This window comes from Giraffa tippelskirchi, chromosome 8 (genome assembly GCF_054371585.1).
Source record: "Giraffa tippelskirchi isolate mGirTip1 chromosome 8, T2T-mGirTip1v1.2.pri, whole genome shotgun sequence".
NCBI classification, from domain to species: Eukaryota; Metazoa; Chordata; class Mammalia; order Artiodactyla; family Giraffidae; genus Giraffa; species Giraffa tippelskirchi.
In genome coordinates, this window is record NC_137282.1 from 129,779,915 (window position 1) to 129,802,093 (window position 22,179).

Consider the following 22,179-nt stretch of genomic DNA (forward strand, 5'->3'; position numbering starts at 1 on the left):
GAGCCTTGGCCTCCTCCTGACTCTTGCGGGGCGGAGTCTGGAATGTCTGGTCAGAGGAAATGAAAACCATAGCCCCAAGCCTTGGATGGCCGGGGACATCTGCCAAAGCACTTTTGGCCATCATTCAGGGCCACGTTTCTCCCCATTCTCCTGTTAATGCCCCATTTGGGTTTTCTGTTAAATTTCACCCTGAATTTTCAGGCATCCAGTTAGAAGAAGCACAGTCCCGACTGAAAGACTTAGAATCTAGAAAGTTCTGCCCTGAGCCTCCATGGAAGGACCCATCCTTGTTTCCTGTGTCTAGCGAGGGGTCCCAGTTCTAACTCCAGAGTCAGGTTCTCAGTCACAAGACCCATGAGTGGACGGCGGTGGAGGTTCCTAGTTCACAACTAACTTCAATCTCCTGGATCTCTGGAGCCACTACCGGCTGAGCGGGGTTGCTGGGCCCTGCTCGGTGGGGCCAAACTCTGAAAACAGACTCAGAACGGCTAGGGCCCTGGGGGTGAGCAGATGGCATTCTTGCCCCGAGGCCTCTTCCTCGCAGCCTCTCAGGGTGAGGCTCCAGGCAGGTGTGGGACCCCATGGTGACAGCTGCTTGCACAGCTGGATTTTGGATGAATCTATGGAGTCATTTTCATGCCTCTGCCCGTGGTTCCCTTTGGCGTATTTTCATCCACTTAACTCTATCTTTGAAGCCCTGGCTGAGTGCCGCCACCTCCACGGAGCTTGCCGTGAGCCCCAGACTAAACAAATCCTCCCTCCACTCTGTTCCTAGCAACGCGTCTGTGACCTGCACAGCTCAGCAGACACTGCCACTTCACGTGACAGGCCTTTCTCGTGCAACGCACGTCTCTCAGGAGGTAGAGATAATATGTTTCGTGAGTCCCCAGTGTCTTGTTCAATGTCTGGCATTTAGAAGGGACACAACATATGTCTGTTAAATGAATCAGGTCAGGCATGAACCAGGAGTGATGTAGAACCTTGCTCTCATTGCCATGGGAACAGGGTCCAGACCTAGAGGGGCTCGCCTGGGGTGTGAGAGAGGTGCATTCATATGGACCATGTACCACATCTCCTTTGGCCTGGGAAAAAAACCCGTGGTGTTCCATCACCCAGTCCCGGGGTGAGGCACTGGACCAGCCCATCTGACACCAATTTAATGATTACTGTTGATAAAAATAGCACCACGGAGAATGTCTGAATGGTGAGGCACAAGACACCCCACCCTTTTCCAATCAGAAGCAAATGGGCTTGTCTCAGTCCTGTCTCCATGTCTGCCCTGCACACTCCGGATTCGGGTGGGCCTGGGAGCGGGTCTGAGCTGCGCTCGGAAAGGTGAGCCCTGATGCATGAGGGACATTAGCCGGAGGGTGCTTTGGCCCAGCAGAGCCCGCCAGGAGCCAAAGGACTCCTTCCACACTTTCCCCCCGACCCTAGTCCACACCCAACTCTGACAGTGTATGCCCTTTTACCGCCTTACTTTTATGATTTATCATCTGTAGGAATTGTTTTAACCACAGAGGGTAGAGGACTGAATCTCTCTGGACTGCTCACTGGAAAAGACCCTGATGCTGGGAAAGACTGAGGGCAGGGGGAGACGGGGACAACAGAGGACAAGATGGTTGGACGGCATCGCTGATTCAATGACATGCATTTGAGCAAACTCGAGGAGTTGGTGATGGACAGGGAGGCCTGGAGTGTTGCAGTCCATGGGGTCGCAAAGAGTCCAACATGACTGAGCGACTAAACAACAACAGCTGGGTTTGGGGAGAGGGAAACTCCACCAAGACCGCACTGGAACCCGTCTGCCTGTGGGACCCCTAGATCGCCTCCCACCCAGGAGATGATGAGAGGGCCTCCACCAGCCAGAGGCAGAGGAGGTGGGGTCAGGGTGGAGGTTGTCCAAAAAGCTGCAGAGGAGAAGGGCTCGTGGCCTTTTCTCTCCCAGGCTCTGCGCTCTTTGGAGCTAAGAGACCAAGGTGACAGCTGGGTGGAAAGATCACGGCGAGGCTTCTCAGAGCCCGCGGCACTGATATGGTCACAGGGCCCAGAAGAACTTGGAATCAGCGGAAAACCCCACCGAGGGGTGGAGGGGTCCTGGCAGGAGGGAGCAGAAGGGACAAGGGACACACGGAGGTGATAAGCCCAGAGGGTAGTTTGGGAGCATTTTGCAGAGAATTTGGAAGGTCGGGTTAAGAAAATTGGGGGCGGGTGCCATGACATATACACAAATCATCAATTTTCAGAGACTTAAAATTTAGTAAAGTGCACATTATGGGATAGTTCCACTGGAAGTATTTGACACTCTCGGTTATTTAAAAGGCACTTGGGGTCCTGCAGTGCCATGGCTTGTTGTCAGGAACGCGGGGGACCGATTTTCCTCCAGGTACACTGGAGGAAGATTCTGGGACTGGAGTTCTCTGATGGTGATGACCTCAGGTGAGTGGGCATGAGAGTGAGTGCTGACGGCTCCGGGAGGTCAAGGTGAGGTGGTGAGGATGCCCATGGACCGAAGGCCAAGAGGCAAGGCAAGGCCTGAAGCCTCTGAGGGCTTCACGACTTCACCTGGAGGGTGAGGCTGGGTCCACTGAGAGGAGCGTCTGAAAGGGACCCCACAGGCAGCTGCAGTGCGTGATCCTGGATCCATTTCACTCCTCCTCTCATCCACCTCTGCCAGCTCAGAGCCTTTTGGACTGTGCTAATAGACCAGCTCTCACTCCAGTTTGGGGTCAGCCACAAAGTTAAAATAAAATAAAAACACACCTTTTTTATTTACAGAAGAGATAGCCCCACCTCCCTTCTCTCTCAGGGTTTAGAAAACAGCTCTTTCTGGTCTGGCGACCTCTCCCCTCTCAGCGCTGAAAAGAGCAGGAGCTTCTCACCTCGCTAACGATTTATTTATTCTCTCAACAAGTATTTATTCATCTTAGGTGCTGTGCTAGGCATGTGACAGAGAGACAAGCTGGAACACGAAGATTCGAGCCATGGATCCTTGCCCTTAAAGAGTTCAAAGTTCAGTAAGGGAAAAAGGTGAACAAATAATTACAAAAGAAATCGCTGCTTGCTCTAAGGCAGGCTTAGGTCCGGGAAACAAGGAGAGGGGAGGGCGGGCCAGGTCTGTCAGCGGGAGCAGGGAGAGTCCTGAAGACGGAGCACTTGTCAGGGGGAGAAGTGGGGAGATCCCCGGGAAGGAAGCGGCCGGAGGATTGTAGATTAAAAGGGCAACTGCAACCTCCATGCTGTTCTCTATAGTAGCTGCATCAATTCACATTCCTATCAACAGTGTAAGAGGGCTCCCTTTTCTCTACACTCTCTCCAGCATTTACTATTTGTAGGTTTCTTGATGATGGTCATTCTGATTGGTGTGAGGGGACACCTCATTGTCGTTTTGATTTGCACTTCTCTAACAATTAGTGATGTTGAGCATCTTTTCACCTACCTCTTGGCCATCTGTATGTCTTACAGACTGTGATACAGTGTAAAGGAAGTCAGAAAGAGAAAAATAAATATCGTATATTAATGCATATATGTGGAATCTAGGAAAATGGTACAGATGAACCTATTTGCAAAGCAGAAATAGAGACACAGATGCAGAGAACAAATGTATGGACACCAAGCAGGGAAAGCGGAGTGGGATGAATTGGGAGATTGGGATTGACATAAATACACTACTGTGTACAAAATGGGGCTTCCCCAGTGGCCTCAGCAGGAAAGAATTTCCCTGCAATGCAGGAGATGAAGGAGACTCAGGTTCAATCCCTGGGTCAGGAAGATCCTCTGGAGGAGGGCACGGCAACCCACTCCAGTATTCTTGTCTGGAGAATCCCATGGTCAGAGGAGCCTGGTGGGCTACAGTCCATAGCATTGTAAAGAGTCGGACGTTACTGACGCGACTGAGCGAGCGAGCGATATATAAAATAACTAGTGAGATCCTACTGTATAGCACACAGAACTCTACTCAGTGCTCTTTGGTGACCTAAATGGGAAGGAAACCCAAAACAGTGGGCTATATGGATACACACAGCTGATTCAGTTTGCTCTACAGCAGAAACTAACACAACACTGCAAAGCAAATATACTCCCATAAATTTTTTTTTTAAAATAAAGGGCAAGTGGATTAATATCTGTGGTAGTGCCACCTGGTAGGAATTAATTTTTTGCATATCCAATGCTAATCATGCTACCAAGTGCTTTCTTAAAGATTATGCCAGTTAAACTTCTGTGTGATCCCTGGTCATAATTTCATTTTACAGAGGAGGAAACTGAGGCTCATTCAAAGAAATGGTTATAAAGGGGGTAAAAAATTGCCCAGCTTATAGAGGAAGGTAGATCTACTCTTTGGTCAGTTTTTCCAGGGAAAAGTATGCCTGATAGAGAAGGCAGGTGCTGGGCTCTGAGTGACCTGGTAGCAACAGATTTACCCACGAGCTTGTAGATTATTAGTGTCCATCTTATCTAAAATTCTGAATTCTTTTTTACAGTATCATCAAAGAAACAGAACCATGAGTTCTGTTTACTCTTTGCATAGTTTGCTTCATCTGTTAATATGTTCTATTGGTATTTCTCGAATTGTGAGCTCCAGGAGGGAAGGGGATTTTTGTCAGTTTGGCTTGCTGCAGTATTACTAGCACCCAGATAGTACCTGGCACATCAGTGGAACTCAATCAAATATCTTTTTTTTTTAAGATATTTTTGATGTGGATCATTTTAAAAGTCTTTAGTGAATTTGTCACAATTTTTTGCTTCTGTTTTATTTTTTTGCCTGAGAGGCATGCGGAATATTAGCTCCTCGACCAGGGATGGAACCTGTACCCTCTGCACAGGAAGGTGAAGTCTTAACTACAAGACTGCCGGGGAAGTCCCCAAACATCTTTTGAAAGAATGAATGAATGTTTTAGATGCTTTACTTTGTTCCTCTTGGAACAGCACGCTGTGATGCGATGCGGGAGGAGAAGCAAGCATCCACTGCTGTCGCTCCCTCCACCACCAGGCTAGAGGTTGGGTCCATCCACTGAATGGTACGATTTTATATTGGCAGGTGGATTCTTTACCACTGAGCCATCTGGGAAGCCTGCGTGGTGTGATTCTAGAAATTCAACACCATCTTCTCCCCACTCTATCTTACCCTTAGAGATGAATTCCATCTCCAAGAAGCTTTTGTTAAAAATGCAAATACTCTCGAAGGTATCTATTTTAGGGTTAGCCAAGAAAAACTCCATCATTTGTTAACAAGTAGCTAACAGGTCCTACAAAGATGAGACGTAAGATGGTGTCTCGGGCTGGTGCCAGAATCAGTGTGGGGCTGGAGGGAGATCTGAGTTTAAAAGGGATGATACACTCTGCCTTCTTCCCAACTTTGCTTAGTCTGTCCGACTCAGAGGTTTATCAGTCTCAGCCCTCAGGAGTTCTGACTTGCCATGCCTGTTTAGAGCTCTTGGATTTGTTTCCTTTTAGTGGATTTCAACCAGAGGTCCCAGTGTTGAGTCCCAGAAAATATAAATGACTCAGGGAAGCCTGCTGGTTTGCTGAATCACAGAACCGCTTAAAACCTAAAGGAGAGCAAACAAAACATCACAGGGTAGTATAAGGTTTCAAATAAAACAAAGTAAGAAACAAAATCCCCCCCAAGCCCAAAAGGACAGGAGTTTCTCAACCTCAGTCCCCAAAATAGGACATGGCAATTCTGGGTTGTGAGTCGGATGGAAAATATATTTCCAAGTCCTGAAGGTGCAACCTCTTCTGGATTTTGGTACTTATTAAAGAGCACTGAGGTAGAGATGGCACTCAATGAGGTGTCCTCAAAATTAGCCTTGGAGTTGGGTTTCTGAAAAGTTCGTAGGTACTGGTCTCTTACACATTTCTGAAAGCTTCTTCTTCTTGCCAGCTTGAAATTTTGTTCCTTATTTTTCTACAGAATGCAAATCAGTATTTTTGGAAGCCCTTCCTGCCCCCAACCCAGGGTCCCATGGAAACCAAATGGAAAGAAAAAAACATCGGAAATGGAGAGTTTATGCTGCTGCTGTTGGGCCTGCTGTCTGATTTCCTTTAGTCTGGGGCCTGTGGGCCAGAGCTCATTTTCCTGGCTGCCCCCAAACAACCTACTACTGCTTCAGCTATTGCTTAAAAATTGACAGGAGAAAAATGATGGAGCGTTGTGTTCTTCATGCTGAAAAATGATTTGCTAGTCTGAGCCAGAAATATATTTTCCTTGGGAAAGACATGTATTCATGTGGTGCCTCACTTCCTTCTGACTGAAGAAGGAAGGGGAGAAAAGAAGATCAACAGGGAATGAGGAAATTGGGGTGGATTCCAAGCAGAGGGGGCTTGAGCCCACCTTTGGGGACTAGACACACGAGAAGACTCAGAGCCAGGAGGGGACGTGCGGGCGTAGGCAGGGAGGAAGCCGGATGAGCGGTGGGATAACCACACCCTCTGTGGCTTGGTGCAGAAGTGTTCTAAGCTGAAGGTAAGGGAATGGCTTTGATGCAGTGCTATGATGAACACCTACAATACTCAGACCATGGAAGTGTACATGGGGATGAGAAGCAATAAGTAAGGAAAGAGTAGTTTCTCTGGTATCTAAGTTCCATATGCACTGAAATTTCTCAGTAAGTGTTGACTTAGGTGAAATAAACAAAAATGTGTGTGCGTGCATGCTGTGTGCTCAGTCATGTCTGACTCTTTTGCGACCTGATGGACTGTAGCCTGCCAGACTCCTCTGTCCATGGAATTTTCCAGGCAAGAATACTGGAGTGGATTGCCATTTCCTCCCCAAGGGATCGTCCTGACCCAGGGATTGAACCAGAGTCTCCTGAGACTCTTGCACTGGCAGGTGGATTCTTTACCACAGCCAACATCTGGAAATCCCACACAAAAATATTCTTACACAAATAATCAGAAGAGAATCCCACCCTCTAGTGTGCGAAGTTAGCATGAATAGACTGATGGGAGGGAAAGGAATAAAGAATTGAGATGAAAGGAAGGGCTAATCTATCAAGGTGGCATGAAACATAAAGGCCAGGAGGACCTTTGGGATAGGAGGACCTAGGGAAAAGTCCATGATCCAGCATTCTTGGGAATGGTGCTTGGAACAAGGATGTCCCCAGGGCCATACAGAGGAAGTGATGGCTTCAGCCAGAAACTCGGGTGAAGGACACATCAGCAACTTCAAGCATGGACAGAAAAGGGTCCTTTGATTAAATGAACTCATGAGATCAGGAGGTGCTTAAGAATGGACCGCCTCCTGCAAAACCTAGAAAGGACATCTGAGATACTGTTTTCACTGTCTTGCCCCCACTGTGGGGCGGATGCTGTCATCTAGAAAGGAGGAAGGTTTCAGCAATTACATGAAAGACAGAGATGAGATGAACATAGCCCTCGTGTTCCCCCTTTCCTTTCTCACACCCATGGAAGATGGTGCTAACCAATCACAGTATCCTTTGCTGGAGAAACTAACTGTAGCTCTAGAGTTTTCATTAGGGCTCTTCAGGCCTAGAAGTCAACTACCTGAGGCATAGCAGCTCTTCCTCGTCAGTTATCTCTGGCATAACAGCTCTTGCTGTAATAGGGCCCTCACGTTACTCCCGATTAAACGACCACTGCTGTTGCTTTCATCATTCCTGTGCTTTTAGGGAAAAACAGTCGCCTTCTTCCGTCACCTTAGGGATTGACATGAAGGTAATTCTTGCCAGGGAGCAGCATCCAGCCCTGGATCCCTGAGAGCGGCCGGCTGGGAGGAGACGCTGAGGAGCCCTGTGTCCGAGTCTCCCCACCGCCGGGGCGATAGAGGTCACCACAGGAAGCCGTGACTTGGCTCTGTTTACTTTGAGGGCCAGGAGCAGCTCATCTACAATTTGAGGGGTTGCTGGGCGGGTAGAGCAGGGTATGGAATCAAGAGGAGGAGGGGAAGACAAAACCACTTAGCCACGATCCAAGTGGCTGCAGATGTGAAGACCAAAGGGTAGATCTTTTGGAGGGTGACCAAGGACACTTGCTTAACCTAGTTCCCCTCTTCGGATTGACAATTTCTGGAGTGGGTGGATGCCTCCAAAGGCTTTGGGGTCAAAAACCTTACATTCAAACCAGACGATACCACCTGGGCTAAAGTCCTCAGATGAGGACTTGCCCTGGAGTTTCCTAAACTGCCACATGAAAGATGTCAAAGGAGAATTTTAATTAGCAGATTCTTAGGGGTGGCTTGGAGCGGGCTTGGCAGGGAGTGGAGTGAAGGGAAGAATCGAAGTGGAAAGAAAGCCACTGAAACCTTAGGAGACCCACCCAATGGTGGCACCACATCTAAATAAATCAAATGGGCTCCTGACTTCTGGTGCCAGAAGTCACACATCCCACCAGCACCCCTACCAGGGCCAGGCAGCACAGACCATGTGAGCTGGACGGAATGAAGGGGCAGCATGTGACGCGGGCTGTTTCCTTTTTGTCTTGGTAACCGGGGCTGATCCACCCTCCTGGTGCAGCTGTGTCCTGGATGTGGGCCTCAGCAGGTGAGAGAAAGCCCCATGTGCCAGCCCAGTGGATGGTCTTAGAATCCCTGAAGGAAGGGCAGCTGTTTGAGCTGCCCATTTCCAGCAGTAACATAAAACCTGCAGACAGTGGTCCCGAAGATCATCTGCAGAAAACTGTCATTTTCCTAACCCAGGATCTCTGCGGTTTTTTATTTTGTAAGTGTTTTTATTCAGGACAAAGTGCCCATGTGGGCTGCTTAGAGAGACCTGTGGGCAGACATGGGCCTGGAGTTTGGAGAGCAGCCTGGGTCATGTTGGCATTTCTGCGTTTTGGAGTTCACTCAGGAATCTGGAGGCCAGTGATGTTTCCATGAAATAAGACAGCATCCTGAGGCTTCTGCTGCCAGGCTGACCTGGACCTATGGGGTCTTTTCCATCCATTTCAGTCCATAGATGTGACAGCCCCCAAAGGGCCTCCGTGTCTCATTCCGTGCCCAATATTTGGACCAACCCTAGGAGGAAGGACGTGTGCTCTAGCCCTTTGTGGGTTAAAGGGCAGTTGACTGAGAGGCCCACTGAACAGAAAGGTAGCATTTCTCTTCAGTTTAGAGGGAGGCTCCAAATTCTGCGAAACCTGAAAATTACTGAATTGCCAGAGTCTGACGTGTCTTGATCACTTCTAAAGGCCATGGTTAACAGGGTTCTGTTGCCTGGATCCCACCTCGATGAGTTTGGCTCTCATGCCAGCCTGTGCTCTGGGGTCAGTGGTGGTTACGGCAGAGTTCACATGTCCTGTTGTCTGAAAACAAGGCACACTGTCTGTGTACGCCTATATTAGGAAGGAACGCCGCCCTCGTCTCAAATTTTATTTTGATGCATTTTGAAAAGATAATGAAAGAATTACATTTTAGCCTAGTAGCAAAATGCTCTTTCTCTGAAATGCATGTGGGTTTAGATAAAATTCTGTTTCCCTGGCTTGGAAACAAATATAAGGCAAAATGGAGTTTAGATACATACTCATTCCTTGGGGGTTAAAAAAAAAGAGGGAAAATTATTTTGTGTGTGTGTGTGTCTTCTATGTGACAGGCATTGTTTCATAGTTCACAAACATTAACTCAATTAATCTTCGCAATAACTCTCCTAGTAGTGGTGGGGAGCTAGTGCTGACTGAGAACTCTGTAGTACGTGGATTATATATGTCGTCTCATTTAATTCTGTCAACTAGGGAGTGTGGGGCCCACTTTACAGGTAAGATAACTGAGGTTGAAGGAGACTAAAAGTGACTCCAGCACAACAGTTAGTAAAACGACAAAGCCATAGCTCGATCCCAGGTTTGCCTGATTTCAAACACTTCCCTGTGCATATAGTGTTGCGAGATGGAAGTCATTTGCCAAGTAGAAATAATCTCATAAGTACCAGCAAACCACTGTGGTCAGACTGATGGAGTCAGAGGTGGCAACAAGAAAAAGGCAGATGTGGGAGGGTTGGAATGTGGACTGAAAACCATGAAAAGCATGGTAGCAGCTCAGAAAAGCTGGAGATCTCTGTGAAGGGGGAACAGAAGGCACAAGTGGCTGGGAGGAGTCGCTTCACCTGGGGCCTGCGGGGTGGGGTAGAGATCAGAGGTGAAGGGGAGGTTGGCTGACCTGCAGTGAAGCCTTGTCCTTCTGCCATGAGGACTGTGTGAGTTAGCCTGCTATGGCAGGACCAGCTAAGTAGTTATCTTTCCCTCATCTACACGGAATTTGTGTGCAGAAGGGTCTCCACCATGACAGGATTTGTGCACTGAAGACGGTTCTGTTGGACTGAAGCGGGGGAGGATGCTCCAGGAAAGAGAAGGGGCAGGGTCCCGGTTCACAGTGTGGACTCCTCAGAGACTAACCTCCTACCCCAAATCAGCAGTGGTTGGGAAAAAGAGGTGAAAAGGCTCCAGGAGGCCGTCATTTCCCCTTTGACCTCTTCACATCCTAACTGATGCTTCTCTGGAAAGCATCGCATTGTTTACATGGAACATCTGTTTGTTCACTTAGGCAGTGAGTCGGTTGGTGAAGCGGACCATCTGTTAACAAGTACCAAGTGTCTACCCTATTGACAGCCCTCTCTCCCCTGGCTAGTTACAGATAAATGGAGGCGCCATTGCCCTTGGCCTCAGGATGCAAAGCACCGTGGGGACATGGGGAGGTCAGAGCTTATGTGACGAAGTACGTGAGCGCACAGAGACAGAGGGCTGATGGTGATGCGGTACAGGTGGTGTAGATGTTCGCGGGGGCCATGGTCAGACTGCAGAGGGGCTCTTGGAGGAATGTTCCTTCTGGGGAAGGTTTTAGAGGAATGAAGAGGAGGAGAGGGAAGAAAGGAGCTCAGCCTGGCACAGAGCCTGATGGGGAGGACCTGGGGGGGTGGTTTCCTCTGGCTATGGTGGGACTTGGGGCCCAAGTGACCTCCAGGGGTGGACACCACACTCCTCACTGGTTCCCTGCTTGCTCAGGGCAGCCCCAGGCAGACACCACTGGGGTTTTCCACAGCCTCCTCAGGCAACTCTCCCCTTCTGCTAATGGCTGAGGAAGAGCATTATGCTTTAGCGGGTAATCTCGGTGTTCCTCCCAACCAGGGGCTGGGAAAAGGCCGTAGGATTTGGATTGAGAAGCCGCGGGTCTGAGTGTTGGCTTCTCTTCAGCTGTGGGACCTGGGGTCTCTGCCATTTACACTAAGTCTCAGCATTCTCCTCTGTCAAGTGAAGCTAGCTGGACCTCCTATCTCTTAATGTTACTGTGAAGGGTTAATGAGAGGAGGCAGCACTTTTAAGGCTGCCTTTTAAGGCTACTGAATACCTGGGACTTCCCTGGTACTCCAGTGGCTAAGTAAGACTCCACGTTCTCAATGCAGGGGGGCCTGGGGTTCGAACCCTGGTCAGGGAACTAGAGTCTACAGGTTGCACCGAAGATGAAAGATACTGCCTGCCCCAACTGAGACAGGGCACAACCAAATAAATACAAATAAATATAAGAAAACCCTACTGAATATCTTTTGTAATGATGCATTTTCATGATGATTTCACCTGCCCATCACCCCCACCCCTCAGGCCATGAGCTCCAAAAGGCAAGTGGATTTGCCTTCTGTGTTTGTAGCCCCAGCTCCAAGCTCAGGGCCAGGAACACAGTAGGTGCTCCAAGCAAGGTCTGTCGACTGAATGAGTGAGCAAGGATGAGATAATATCTCTGGTCAACTTGTTTTTCTTGAAAGCATTATTTGTTAAACTGTACATATATCTCCAGTGCAGTTTTTTGTGTATATATTTTACAATAAAAATAAAGAAAGCCGAATATGGCAGCTCTGAATCATTTATGTCTCTGACAGAGTGAATGAATAAATATGGAATACCCTATAAAAAGTGAAAGTGTAAAAAATGAGTTATTATTATCATCATAAGTAACAGTGAGTCATCTAAGAACCTCCTCTCAGAGAACTGTTTAGAGTGCGGGAACTACTTTAACACACAAGCAGAATTTTTAAGGTGGCTGCAAACTATAGTCTAGCAACATAGGGAGAGAGAGTGGTTTAAATGGGCAGGCTGGCTCTTCTTCCAGCCTCTAGATGCTGCAGTATAGCAGGACTCAGCTCTGGGCATTCTTATCTTTCAACATGTAATTTCAATCAGTCTCACGGTTTTAGTATGCATTAAACACCAAAGGCTCCCAGGGTTCTATCTTTAGCTCTGTCGTCTCCACCGAGGGCCAGATTGGGACATGTAAGAGACTGCTTGAAATCTACTTGAATCTCTAACTGGCATCTCAGACCTGACATGACCCAAGCAGAACCCCAAGTTTCATGCTCCATCCCAAACTCCACCCCAAGCTGTTTCCCCTAATTATTTCCATATCAGTCAATGGCACCACTTGCTCTAACAAACAAAACAAAAACCTAGGACTTTTCCATGATCCCTCAGTTTCCATCTCAGCTCTGCCGGTGCGTTCGGTCAGCGATCCTTTATGAATACGCTTTACATCTCTGCTTCTCCTGGTCTCTTTTTTCTCCCACCCTAAGGCACCTCCTCTGCTCACCTGGACTGTCTCCTAATGGCTTTGGGAAGCTTCCATTTTGCTCTCCTACGATATTTCTGCTCCCCACAACAACCTGAGTGATTTCCTAAGAACACAATCATGTCACTTCACTGCTTTAAATTTTCTGGTGGCTTCTCATGGTCCCCAAGAAAAAGTGAGAGTCGCTCAGTTGTGTCCAACTCTTTGCGACCCCATAGACTGTCCATGGAATTCTCCAGGCCAGAATATTGGAGTGGGTAGCCTTTCCCTTCTCCAGGGGATCTTCCTGACCCAGGAATCGAACCGAGGGTCTCCAGCATTGCAGGCAGATTCTTTACCAACTGAGCTATCAGGGAAGCCCTACAAACCCCAAACTCCTCGGCCTGGCAGGCCTCCCTTTATCTAGTCTCTGCCTACGTGCCTTCCCCACCAATCTCCCACTCACACCCCCTTTGCTCGTGTCTCCTTGGCTCCCCGATCTTTCAGCTCCTCAAATATGTCGACGGTATTCCTGCCTCTGTGTCTGTACATGTGCGGTTTGTTTCTTTTGTCTGGAATGTTCTTTCCCTGAATCATTACGCCTATCAACTCCCTATTTGGATCTTAGCTCACATGTCACCTCCTCTGGTCCTCAACCCACCCCAATTGGTTCCTACTCTATTATTCTTCTTTTATAACCTTCCTACTATTTGTCACCATCTGAAACTACATGTATGTATTATGTGAAGTGAAAACTCCACGTAGGTCTAGATGTTTTTTCACTACTCCTTCTCTGGTGTTGGGAAGGAAGGAAAAAAAAAAATGAAGAAAGGAAGGAAGAAAAGAAGGGAAGAAGGTGGGAAGGAAGGGAGGAATTGAGGGAGAGAGGAGGGACGGAAGGAGGCTCTGGAGGAGGGAAGAGAGGGGTTACAAGTTCTACTGGAAAGAGGTCCCCTAACAGGCACCAGATTTGTGCCCGTATCCTGCCTTCCACATCAAGCCCAACCTGCCCCTTATGAAGACTCCTGCGTTTGCGGTCCCTCCTCCCTGCACCCACAATCAGAATTTTAAAATGACTCTTCTTTCTCAGGGACTTGCCCTGGCAAACTCGCACAGGCCTTTGTTCATCCAGCTCCTGGGTACCCCCATCACCTCACCCTGCTGCTCCCTCTCTCTCACCAAGTTTTCACTTGTGTGGTGTTTGTTTTGTTTTTATTTGCTGAATATTGAACCCAGAACTAATTTATTTCTAAAGGGAACTAACCTGCATTCCACATGAAGTGGCGAGGGGGCCTTTGAGAACAGCTCCCGTTCTTTCTCCTGGAAAGAAGTTCCTTTTCTTTTTATTTATTTATTTATTTTTGGCTGCTTTGGGTGTTTGCTGCTGCGTGTGAGCTTTTGCTGGTTGTGGGGCGCCAGGGCTACTCTTTAGCTGTGGCTTGCGGACTCAGTAGTTGTGGGAGCACAGGCTTAGTTGCTCTGAAACATGTGGGATCTTCCTGGACCAGGGATCAAACCCACATCTCCTGCATTGGTAGGTGGATTCTAAACCACTGGACCATCAGGGAAGTCCAAGACCTTTCATTTTTAAAACAGAGAAATGAGAATCTTTGAGGCTGTGCTTAGTTGCTCAGTCATGTCCAACTCTTTGGGACCCCATGGACTGTAGCCCACCAGGCTCCTCTCTCCATGGGGATTCTTCAGGCAAGAATACTGGAATGGGTTGCCATGCCCTCCTCCAGGGGAATCTTCTCAACCCAGGGATCAAATCCAGGTCTCCCACATTGCAGGCAGATTCTTTACCGTCTGAGCCACCAGGGAAGCCCCATCTTTGGAGCTACCCAGCATCATTTCGGGATGCTACAGGGTTATCCAAGTTAACATCTGTGCCTGGCATTTATATATCTCAACAAGGAGAAGTAAATTTGCCATTATGAACCATTTGTATTATGTCATTCAGGGAAGTTTCTGAAGGATTTTTCTTTCACAGATGCATTATCCTACAGGGATTCAGAGAGGAATACAGCTGACGCAGAAGGCAAGTCCTAAAGATTTAAAGCCCATATCTTTGCCTAATGAGGTAAGAATATGTAAAAGGTATTATTTTATTTTCCTTATTATCAAAATATAACTTGCCCACTGCCCCAAATTTAGGAAATAAAAAATGGTACAAATAAGCAGGAAAAAAAATTCACTTGCCATTCCTCCACCTTGGTTTTTCCTATACTTCATTTTACTACATGGTTAAGATGATAATGTATATACAATTTTGTAGCCTGTTTATTTCACTTAAAATTATCTCACAATCCTTTTTTCTAAGTCATTAAATTCTTCATGAATATTATTACCTTTTACAGCTGTCTAATATTTCTTCATTATAGTCCATTCTCTAATGTTGGACTTACACATTATTTTATATATATGCTCTGTTAATGCTGCAGCGAGCATCTTGGTGTATAAATTTTACTCCACATTGAATTATTACTTAATTAACATAACTAGCATTTACTGAGTGCCCACTATACCCCAGTTACTGAAAGCTGGTGAACAAAGGCCCACTTCCTTGGAGAGCGTACATCATCCTGAGGGTGAAGGGTCAGGAGGATCAAATTAATCCACACTGCTAATCAGCTCTGTGAAGAGAGATGATGCAAAGTAAGGGGACAGAGGGCGATGAGTGGCGGGGTGAGGTGATTTTCCTTAGGGGGACTGGAGGAGTGTCTCTCTGAGAACACGGTATTTGCACACAGACATTTTGGATTATTTCTGTAGGCTAGATTCCTAGAGGGAGTTTCTGAATTAAAGTTCGTGCTTTCTAGGAAGCTGGTTTACAGTTCTCAGCAGTGCCTGGAAGAAACCCCAGCTGTAGAAAGGCATCCTGCTAGGGCATGATGTTAATGAGCAAGTGACTTAATTCCTCTGTTCCTTAGTTTTCTTATGGGAAGTGGAAATAATTGCACCTGTTTATGTACAGTGTGTGTGTCTGTGTGTGTGTGTGTGTGTGTGTGTGTGTGTGTCTGTGTGTGTCTGTGTGACAGAGGCAGCAGGGCTGCCAAGTGGCCACAGGGAAGGGATGTTAAGGGTCTGCATCCCAGGAGAATGAGGTCAGGGAGCAAATGCGAGTCTGTGAAAAGTGAAAGATCAGGTTGCTGAGTGTGTGGGAGGCACTCTAGCTGATGAGAAAGCATAACTGAAAGAGGGCTCTGAAAGGTATGGCATGAACACTGACTGTGTCTGGGACGAATCAGGTGATCTGAAGGAGAGGAACTCAACCTCTCGAGAAGAGCTGACTGATGGTTGGAGGCTGAGAAAGGGAAGGTCTTAAATGACTGGTCATGAAGTGGTGCCCTGTGGCTCGTGACCTTCAAGAAGACACTACAAAGAAAGTCTTTTTTCCTTGGTGAGTCTGCAAATGAGTGGTGTCCTTGGTTTTCTCAATCATAAAATGGGACAAGAAATGTCTCCTGGCTCATAGGCTTGTTTGGGGGATTAAGTGGGCTTGAAATTTGGAAAGAACGTGATGCTGTGACTTGTTCACAGAAGGTTTTTGATAAATGCTGTTTCTCTCCCTTGACTTGTGTGATTGTGTGGGAAAGGTTCTGGGACAGTGAGAGAAGGGGCAGTGGTCTAAAGCACTTAGAGCGGGGAGGGCTTAAACCCCAGCCCCGAGAACCGGGCTGCTTATTTGCCGATGCAAATAAACAGCGTTTGGGTTGTATCTTTTTGAGATCTGAGATCAGTAGTAGTAATAGAGATGCAGACATAGAGAACAGATACGAGGAATGGGGGGTCGGGGGAGAGGAGTGGATGAATTGGGAGATTAGGATTGACATATATTTACTACCATGTGTAAAATACATAGCTAGCAGGAACCTGCAGTTTAACCCAGGGAGCTCAGCCTGGAGCTCTGTGATGACCTAAAGGGGTGGGATGGGGGGTGGTGGGAGGAGGTCAAAGAGGGAGGGTATATATGTATACTTATAACTGATTCATGTTGTTGTACAGCAGAAACTAACACAACATGGTAAAGCAATGATACCACAATTTAAAAAAGAAACATTTTGTCACATATAAGACAATATCGGCTAATGTTGATAGAAAAACTCCAAGGAAGGAGTTTCAAAGGCCTTGGCTGATGGCTGATGATAAGTAAAGTTATCAAAGGCATCTATTGTAGCCTCAGACATAAATTCTCTCCTTATCTAAAATGATCCACCTAATTTGGAAAACAACTCAAATCGTATATTTCCTTTGGGTCTTTCCAGCAGTGTTTCCCCTTCGGCTCCAAGTCCCTCCACTGCCACAGGTCCTGCTGTAATCTCTCTCTCCTCCATCACACCTTTCTGATCCAAGTGGAGGCTCTTTGTAAGGTGGGGACCAGGTGGACCCTGCCTGGGTTGTGCGCATTTGTCTGGGTTGAGAAATAGGCAAGACCTGCCCGCCAGTACCATCCTTGCCTCTCCCAAACTCCAGGGATGTCCTGGCTCCAGAGGCATCCAAGGGAGGCCACAGATCCACTCCAGCTCCTGCTGGCCTCGTGGTTCCCATTTGTATTTCTCTTCCGCTCTCTTTGCCTCATCTCTACACGTGGCAGCAGCACGTGAACAGCTTTTCTCCACACTTGCAGTAGTAGCTCTTGTCTGATTCTTCCCTCACTTTCTTTCTTTCTTTTTTTTTTCATCCTGTCTTTTGTTTAAGCCAGAAGCAGAACTGGATTTTTGGAAAACAACGCCAAGGGCACGGGGCCCTGACTGCTGCCATCTGCTGCAAAGGCAGGAAGGGGCGGGGGAGGGAAAGGATGCTAAAAGTCAAGTAGCCTGATGAAGAATCGCAATTTGATTTGCCTAAAAGCGTCTTGGGTTGGCTTTCATCTGCAGTGGAAAATGTTCCCTGGCAGATGCTCTCGGACCTGGTTAACTGTTTGCATTCCAGTGGCTGGGGAGAAAGACTGTCCCCTCTGCCCAGGCCCAGGAAGCCGCCTTTCACTCTACTGGGTCCACTAATGAGCTCTAGGTTGCCTTGGGCAGTAATTTGGTCTTTGGAGACAAAAAAATGCGAAGAGTGAGCGGGCTGAAACCCCCCTGGCTAGGCTTCCTCTTGTTACAAACAGCCAGTCTTTGAACTTGTAATTATGAGTCATGGGGCTCCCAGTCTGGTGCAAAAGTGACTCATTTTAAGCAAATTATCAGTGTTTTCCCTGTTACCAAATGCTGGGATCAGTTATTCTGTATATTAAAAAAAGGAACTGTTTTATTAAAAGAGCAGGATGCATGGAAGGAGAGCAAGCTGCACTATGCTTTTCAGACGTATGGACCCAAGTCAAGCTCAGGCCCAGTGTGAGCCAAGCAACAAAATAAATAGAAAAAATGGCACAGAAAGCCAACGATTGGGAAAATTCGTTTCAGAACAGATGCAAAAGCAACTCTTTCAGCAAGCAGCATACAATTCCTATAGCGCTGTGATTTCTGGACATTCTCCCCTGCCCCCTTCCAGCTCACTTGGACCTACTAGAATTGAGGTCAAGGAAGAAATATCTTTCTTTGGGTTGATTTAATCCACAAAGTTGTTGAAGAGTCCATGATGAGAGATGCCTCTGAGTTGCCCAAACCTGGTGACTTAGACAGATGGACTTAGAGACACAGCAATCACAGTGAATAAATGCGATCTAGAGATGAGTCTGTTGTGGAAGGAGAATTCCAGGGCTTTCTGTTCCAGAGCCTTCTCCTAAGGACATCTGCTATGTTAATGGTCTTTGGCTGAGGAAACATTTGAAATGATCATTTCAAATGATTAGTTTTGTCAGTTGCAAGAGTAGTAATTGATCTGAAAAGACAATTTTTCTTCTCTGATGCCTTGGGTGTGATGAACACTTCCCAGGACCACAATAAGGGGAAATGGGCCCAGAGAGTGGATTTGTGTGTGTGTTTTGAAAAAATGGCTTGAAATTTCTAATTAATCTCTTTAAATAGCCTCTCATATACCCATCGGAGAAGGCAATGGCACCCCACTCCAGTACTCTTGCCTGGAAAACCCCATGGATGGAGGAGCCTGGTGGGCTGCAGTCCATGGGGTCGCTAGGAGTCGGAGACGACTGAGCGACTTCACTTTCACTTTTCACTTTCATGCATTGGAGAAGGAAATGGCAAACCACTCCAATGTTCTTGCCTGGAGAATCCCAGGGATGGGGGAGCCTGTTGGGTTGCCGTCTATGGGGTCATGCAGAGTCAGACACGACTGAAGCGACTTAGCAGCATATACCCATACCACTGTGGGAAGATTCCATAAGCTACATGGGGAACTTGGCTCTGAATTGAGTTGTCTGACTTACAAATTCTACATCCTTTCTAGATTATTTTCAATTTAAAACAGCCTCTCTTGTTTTTTGAAAACATCATTTCTCATTCCTTCCATAGAAACCATATACCAAAAAACTGTATATTTGTATGTTCCCAACTCCCCAAGCTAAAATCCACTTATCAATTCTCAATATTTTTGGAATATCCACCTTTTATGCATTCTGCTAATTATGGTAACTGATAGAGTCAGCAAAAGCCATAAAAAGTAAAGGCAGAATATAACTGTCAGCAGTCTGCTCCTAATTGGCAATTCCAGAACATATTTTCAATTCTCATACCTCTTGGTCTCTCTGCAATATTTAAATATTCCTTAATTATTAAAATTTTCCTCTCTAGCATCTCCACATAGTTCTCTCCTTATTCTCCTTTTATGTCTCTGACTGATCACTGCAAACCTCTGCTACTGGCAGCCCATCTAAGTGGCAGAGCTGACAAGAAGGAGGTCAGTGGGGTGGAAGTGTTGGATTCTGTGAATGCTTCTGATGGAATCTGATGACATACACTGTGTGAGTGTATATTAGAACTCTTGAGCTGCAATAATAGAAAGCCAAAATTTAAGACGACCTTAAAAAATGGATTGTATTAGTTCAGGTAACTGAAAAATGCAAAGGCAATGCTAGTTTCTGGCATTCTTTGATACAAAGACTCAAAAACCAAAAGAAAGAAAAGACTGATCTGAGGAAGTCGCTCAAAACACAGCACAGATATCTAAAGAGATGGAAAATATGAGAGACTGAAATGTGAAAGCTAGAACAATAAGACCTAGTAGATGTTTAGTAGGAGTTTCCAAAGAAGGAAATAGAATTGAGGAGAGTCAATATTAAAAGAGAAAATGGCTTTGCATTTTCCAGAAATAAAAAATATGTGAATCCTGGTATTCAAGAAGCACAATAAATCCTGGACAGGAAAAATAAAACCAAAACTCATTCCCTGAACATAATATTGATACTGAGAACACCAAAGACAAAAATCTTAAAAGTAATCAGGGGTTTTAAAAGGCACATTACTTACTAAAGAAGGACAACTAGATTTACAGCAAACTTCCCAATCATAACAATGGGAAAAAGACAGTAAAATGGTAGCTTTAAGGTATTGAAAGAAATTATGTACCAGCCTAGAATTCTATTCTCAGCCAAATTGACGTTCAAATCTGGGGAACAGAATGCTTACTCCCCTCTCCCTCCTTACAGAAAGCCCAGTAATCTTTACCCCAGCTACACAAAAATCTTCACCAGTATCCAAATACACTGTATCTTCTCATGACTTTGGGGTTTTGTGATGCTGCCTTCTTGGCCTGGAATGCCTTTTTCCACACGGCAGGCTCCAGTTTATTCTTGTATTTTACTTCATGAAGAAAACATCGAATGTAAAAAAAGAAGGAAGATGCAAGAAGAATTAATAAAGGCAAGTAAAGTTAAACAAATAAAGAAACTAGGAAGATAAATCTAAATAAGTAGTGTCTGTATATAACAATACTAATACTGTTATTAATTTGGAATAAAATAATGAAAATAAACCTGGTAATATGTTGAACAACTACAATATTTAAGATAGAGGGTGCTTGAAATTAAAATGTTCTAAGTTCTTTTGCTTAGGAAGGGGTAGAACTATTAACTACCATTTTATTTCATAAAGTAAAAGTTGTTTGTTAAATTTGAGAATAATAGAAACAGCCTGTGAAATATCTAAGTCAATATAAAAATAAAAGGAAAAACCCTCAATAAATCTACTGAAAGTAAGAAATAAAAATAGAAGGAAAGGCAAATTATAATGAATAGAAAAGGATAAATTAAATAAAATCAGAAGTCCAAGATATTAGTAATCACAATAAATGGAAATAGATCAAATTTAGTATGATAATAATAATGATTGTCAGATTGGATTTTGAAAATAAAGACTGAAAGTAATAAGATTGCAAACACTAACCAAAGCAAAGCTAGTGTAGCAAAGTTAATATCAGGCAAAATAAATTTTAAGCCACATTCATTGTTAGGGGCTAATAGGCTCACTATGTGTTGATAAAATGAAATCACAAAGCAGATAATAACAATAACAATAATTTATAAATTGAAAGCATGATAGTATGGCAACAAAATGGACAGAACCAGGGTAAACAAATTACAGAAAAGTGGCCAAATCCATTATTATAATGGAACCTTTAAATATACCTTCTCAATAATTGAAAGATAACTAGACCAAATGACTAAAACTGTTGAGAATTTGAAATAATATGATTAGTGAGGTCAATCCAAAGAACACACAGAAATCCTATATCCCCAAATGGGAAAACATACATTCTTTTTGAACATACATGGAACATTGCCAAAAAAAAAAAATGTACTAGGTCCCAAATCAGGTCTCAACAAGTACAAAGATTTACTTATAGAAACCATGTTCACTGATGACAGTGCAATAAAATTAGAAATTAAAAAAAACAAAAAGATAACTTTAAAAAGTCCATGGGAATTCCCTGGTGATCCAGTGGTAAAGAATTCACCTTGCGATGCAGGGGATGTGGGTTTCATCCCTGGCTGGGGAACTAAGATCCCACATGCCTTGCAGCAACTAAGCCTAAGCATGGCAACTACTAAGCCCACGTGCTCTGGAGCTTGCGTTCCACAACTAGAGTCAACACACCACATCAAAAGATCCTGCATGACACAATGAACATCCCACATGCCACAGCTAAGACTCAACGTAGCCAAATAAACAAATAATTTAAAAATTAGTAATAAAAAGTCTATATGTTTGATCATTTATAGAACATCTCAAAATTACTTATGGGTCAAAGAAAAACCAAGAAGGAAAGTAGACAATATTTGCATGTGTGCTAAGTCACGTCAGTCACGTCTGACTCTGTGTGACCCCGTGGACTGTAGCCCACCAGGCTCCTCTGTCCATGGGATTCCCCAGGCAAGAATACTGGAGTGGGTTGCCATTCCTTTCTCTAGGGGATCTTCCCGACCCAGGGATCAAACCCGTGTCTCTCACATCTCCTGCATTGGTAGGTGGGTTCTTTACTACTAATGCCATCTGGGAAGCCCTAGACAATATTTATTAAAATGTTAAAGTTTTCATATCAAATCTTGTGGAATGCAGCTAAACAGTAATTAATAGCAAATTAATAGCTTCAGGGTTCTATCAAAAAATAAGGAAGACTTTAAGTCAATGAAATAAGCATATATCTTGAAAAGGTAGAGAAACAACATCAGGATAAATCCCTTACAAGAAAGAAGCACATTAGAAGAACACATCTGTTCTTATCATTCCTCTGCTTAGAGAAATATCCTGCTTACTTCCTATTCTGCCTTTATAGAAAACCCAAGTTCCACCTTCAATTCC

General features: G+C 45.4%; 1 protein-coding gene across 12 annotated transcripts in view; it reads right to left on the bottom strand.

Moving 5' to 3' along the window:
- KIF6 (kinesin family member 6) overlaps positions 1-22,179 on the bottom strand; it is a 406,499-nt gene that overhangs the window by 89,788 nt on the left and 294,532 nt on the right. The window lies entirely within an intron of this gene.